The following is a 5,367-nucleotide window of genomic DNA, read 5'->3' on the forward strand; positions in this document are numbered from 1 at the left end:
ATCAGCGGAAGCTTCACTATCGCTGAGAGGGTATGAAACTCCATGCCAAGGTATGTGAGCGATTGGGCCGGTGTCAGATTTGACTTTGGAAAATTGATGATCCACCCGAAACTCTGGAGAGTCTCCAGGGTAGCGTCGAGGCTGTGTTGGCATGCCTCTTGAGAGGGTGCCTTGATCAGGAGATTGTCCAAGTAAGGGATCACCGAGTGACCCTGAGAGTGGAGGACCGCTACTACAGTAGCCATAACCTTGGTGAAAACCCGTGGGGCTGTTGCCAGGCCGAACGGCAGTGCCACGAACTGCAGGTGTTCGTTTTCTATGGCGAAGCGCAAGAAGCGCTGGTGCTCTGGAGCAATCGGTACATGGAGATAAGCATCTTTGATATCGATCGATGCAAGGAAATCTCCTTGGGATATTGAGGCGATGACGGAGCGGAGGGATTCCATCCGGAACCGCCTGGTCGTTACGTGTTTGTTGAGAAGTTTCAGGTCCAGGACAGGACGGAAAGACCCGTCCTTCTTTGGGACCACAAACAAGTTGGAGTAAAAACCGTGGCCCTGTTGCTGAAGAGGAACAGGGACCACCACTCCTTCTGCCTTCAGAGTGCCCAGCGCCTGCAGAAGAGCCTCGGCTCGCTCGGGAGGCGGGGATGACCTGAAGAATCGAGTCGGGGGACGAGAGGTGAACTCTATCTTGTAACCGTGAGACAGAATGTCTCTCACCCAACGGTCTTTTACCCGTGGCAGCCAGGCGTCGCAAAAGCGGGAGAGCCTGCCACCGACCGAAGATGCGGAGTGAGGAGGCCGAAAGTCATGAGGAAGCCGCTTTGGTAGCGGCACCTCCGGTGGCCTTTTTAGGACGTGACTTAGACCGCCATGCATCAGAGTTCCTTTGATCTTTCTGAGGCCTTTTGGACGAGGAGAACTGGGACCTGCCCGCGCCCCGAAAGGACCGAAACCTCGACTGCCCCTTCCTCTGTTGGGGTATGTTCGGTTTGGGCTGGGGTAAGGATGTATCCTTTCCCTTGGATTGTTTGATGATTTCATCCAAACGCTCGCCAAACAATCGGTCGCCAGAAATTGGCAAACTGGTTAAGCGCTTTTTGGAAACAGAATCTGCCTTCCATTCCCGTAGCCACAAGGCCCTGCGGAGTACCACCGAATTGGCGGCTGCAACCGCCGTACGGCTCGCAGAGTCCAGGACAGCATTAATAGCGTAAGACGCAAATGCCGACGTCTGAGTGGTTATGGACGCCACCTGTGGCGCGGACGTGCGTGTGGCTGCGTCAATTTGCGCTTGACCTGCTGAGATAGCTTGTAGCGCCCATACGTCTGCGAACGCTGGGGCAAAAGAAGCGCCGATAGCTTCATAGATGGATTTCAACCAGAGTTCCATCTGCCTGTCAGTGGCATCTTTGAGTGAAGCCCCATCTTCCACTGCAAGTATGGATCTAGCTGCCAGTCTGGAGATTGGAGGATCCACTTTGGGACACTGAGCCCAACTTTTGACCACGTCAGGGGGAAAAGGATAACGTGTATCCTTAAGGCGCTTAGAAAAACGCTTATCTGGACAAGCATGGTGATTCTGGACTGCCTCTCTGAAATCAGAGTGGTCCAGAAACATACTCGGTGTACGCTTGGGAAACCTGAAACGGAATTTCTCCTGCTGAGAAGCTGACTCCTCCACCGGAGGAGCTGAAGGAGAAATATCCAACATACGATTGATGGACGCAATAAGGTCGTTCACTATGGCGTCCCCGTCCGGAGTATCAAGATTGAGAGCGGCCTCAGGATCAGAATCCTGATCAGCTGTCTCCGCATCATCAACCAGAGATTCCCCCCTCTGAGACCCTGCACAATATGATGATGTCGAGGGAAAATCTAAGCGAGCTCGCTTAGTCGGTCTGGGGCTGGGGTCTGTGTCAGAACCCTCAGCCTGGGATCCATGAGATACCCCGGGAGGACATTGTTGGTCCAGCTGAGGTGGGCCAGGGAACAAAGACTCAACAGAGTCCCTGTGCTGAGATACCGGCCTGGATTGCAAGGCTTCTAGTATCTTAGCCATAGTCTCAGAGAGTTTTGCAAACTCCGTCCCCGTCACCTGAACAGTGTTAGCAGGTGGCTCCCCCTGGGCCCCTCTTAGCAGAGGCTCCGGCTGAGTAAGTGCCACAGGGGCCGAACAGTGCACACAATGAGGGTCAGTGGAACCTGCCGGTAGCGGGGTCGTACATGCGGCGCAGGCAACATAATAAGCCTGTGTTTTGGCACCCCTGCCTTTCGTGGGCGCCATGTTATTATCTTCCCTGAGTAACACAATAGGGTATATAGCCAGAAATCAACTGTGCACCATACAGTGTAAAACATATATACCATAAACATATAATGTTACACTACTGCACAATGGGGCTAGCACCACAGGTGCTGCTTACCACCCGCCTAAAGCGGTTGTGAGGCCACCAGAGTCCCTGCCTGGGTCTCCCAGACTTTGTCCCCCTCTGCAGCGTCCGAGGAGCTGACAGGAATGGCTGCCGGCGTCCTGAGGAGAGGAGGGAGCCGTGGGCGTGACCCAGAAAGAGCGGGAACTGGTGCCCGCACTGTGCACAGTGAGAGGGGTGGAGTATGCAAAGCATGCTCCAGCCCTCAGTGCTGCTCGTTCTGTGCAGCGTCCCGCCCTTCCCCTGCCTGTCAGGGCTGTGGGCGGGAGGAAAGGAAACTAGGCCGCAAAAAGCCGGGGACTCTAGTAATAAACGCGGCCGCCGTAAAAGCGCGGCCGGCGTGAAAGTCCCCGGCGCACTACAAGTCCCAGCCGCGCCGCAGTGTTTCCATGGCCGCGGCGGTCAGTGCGGCAGTCCCTATACATAAACACACTCAGCAACGCTGAGTGTGTAATGGCACATATTAACCCGGTCAGCGCCGTGGTCCCCGGTGCACTAGCACACCCAGCAAAGCTGGAGTGTTGCTGTGCGCTGTCCCCACAGGGATACAGAGTACCTCCAAGTAGCAGGGCCATGTCCCTGAACGATACCCGGCTCCTATCCAGCAGGCTCCACAGGAGTTGTGGATGAAGCACGGTCCTCAGTGCCTGGAGACCGATAGGATCCCACTTCACCCAGAGCCCTGAGGGGGATGGGGAAGGAAAACAGCATGTGGGCTCCAGCCTCCGTACCCGCAATGGATACCTCAACCTTACAACACCACCGACAAGAGTGGGGTGAGAAGGGAGCATGCTGGGGGCTCTATATGGGCCCCACTTTTCTTCCATCCGACATGGTCAGCAGCTGCTGCTGACCAATCTGTGGAGCTGTGCGTGCGTGTCTGACCTCCTTCGCACAAAGCAAAAAAACTAACTGAGGAGCCCGTGGGAGCACGGGAGGTGTATAGGCAGAAGGGGAGGGGCTTAACACTTTTAAGTGTAATACTTTGTGCGGCCTCCGGAGGCATAGCCTATACACCCAATTGTCTGGGTCTCCCAATGGAGCGACAAAGAAAAGGTATATAGCCAGAAATCAACTGTGCACCATACAGTGTAAAATATATATACCATAAACATATAATGTTACACTACTGCACAATGGGGCTAGCACCACAGGTGCTGCTTACCACCCGCTTAAAGCGGTTGTGAGGCCACCAGAGTCCCTGCCTGGGTCTCCCATTCTTTGTCCCCCTCTGCAGCGTCCGAGGAGCTGACAGGAATGGCTGCCGGCGTCCTGAGGAGAGGAGGGAGCCGTGGGCGTGACCCAGAAAGTTGCGATAACTGGTGCCCGCACTGTGCACAGTGAGAGGGGTGGAGTATGCAAAGCATGCTCCAGCCCTCAGTGCTGCTCGTTCTGTGCAGCGTCCCGCCCTTCCCCTGCCTGTCAGGGCTGGGGGTGGGAAGAAAGGAAACTAGGCCGCAAAAAGCCGGGGACTCTAGTAATAAACGCGGCCGCCGTAAAAGCGCGGCCCGCGTGGAAGTCCCTGGCGCACTACAAGTCCCAGCCGCGCCGCGGTGTTTCCATGGCAGCGGCGGTCAGTGCGGCAGTCCTTATACATAAACACACTCAGCAACGCTGAGTGTGTAATGGCACATATTAACCCGGTCAGCGCCGCGGTCCCCGGTGCACTAGCACACCCAGCAAAGCTGGAGTGTTGCTGTGCGCTGTCCCCACAGGGATACAGAGTACCTTCAAGTAGCAGGACCATGTCCCTGAACGATACCCGGCTCCTATCCAGCAGGCTCCACAGGAGTTGTGGATGAAGCACGGTCTCAGTGCCTGGAGACCGATAGGATCCCACTTCACCCAGAGCCCTGAGGGGGATGGGGAAGGAAAACAGCATGTGGGCTCCAGCCTCCGTACCCGCAATGGATACCTCAACCTTAACCACACCGCCGACAAGAGTGGGGTGAGAAGGGAGCATGCTGGGGGGCCCTATATGGGCCCACTTTTCTTCCATCCGATATAGTCAGCAGCTGCTGCTGACCAATCTGTGGAGCTGTGCGTGCATGTCTGCCTCCTTCGCACAAAGCAAAAAAACTGAGGAGCCCGTGGGAGCACGGGGGGTGTATAGGCAGAAGGGGAGGGGCTTTACACTTTTAGTGTAATACTTTGTGCGGCCTCCGGAGGCATAGCCTATACACCCAATTGTCTGGGTCTCCCAATGGAGCGACAAAGAAAATAAAAAATAAAATAATAAAGCAAGCGACACTATACTTACCGAGCCTCCAGCATGGCTGTAACTACACCCGCAGCTGCTCTTTAACTTCCAGGGCCGCTCATTAGGCTCATGCATATGTACTGCTTTCTCCACCCACCGGCGTCTGTGATTGCTTGCAGTCAGCTGCACCCCGATGCTGAGTGACAGCCTGTCTGACGCTTTCAATCACAGACCCGGTCTGTGGGTCTATTGTACAGTAAAAATAAAAAAATGGAAAAAAAATTGGTGTAGGGGTCCCCCCATGTTATGATATCCAGCACAGATCAAGCCCACGGCTGCATCCTCCAGCCGTGTGCTTATTTTGGTTGTGTATCAAAACAGGAGGAACCGCATGCGGCTTCTTTTTCTAAAATTATTTAAATAAATAATTTTTAAAAAACGCCATGTGGTCCTCCCATTTTTTATACCCAGCCATGATAAAGCCCAACAGCTGGGGGCTGGTATTGTCAGGCTGGGGAGACCAATGCTTATTGAGCCCCCCCAACCTAAACATAGCAGCCTGCAGCCACCCGGGATTTTCGCACGCTAACAGCAGCAGGCAGAGAATGAGAGGTGACATCACTCAGGTTAGTTGCGGTCAGAGCTGGAGGTTCCCACGGTCCTCCACCTGTGACTGCAGCTAACCTGGCCTCAGGTGGGATCACTGAGTTTAATGACGTACCCAGAGGTCAGG

This window comes from Anomaloglossus baeobatrachus, chromosome 10, assembly GCF_048569485.1.
Source record: "Anomaloglossus baeobatrachus isolate aAnoBae1 chromosome 10, aAnoBae1.hap1, whole genome shotgun sequence".
In the NCBI taxonomy this organism is placed as follows: domain Eukaryota; kingdom Metazoa; phylum Chordata; class Amphibia; order Anura; family Aromobatidae; genus Anomaloglossus; species Anomaloglossus baeobatrachus.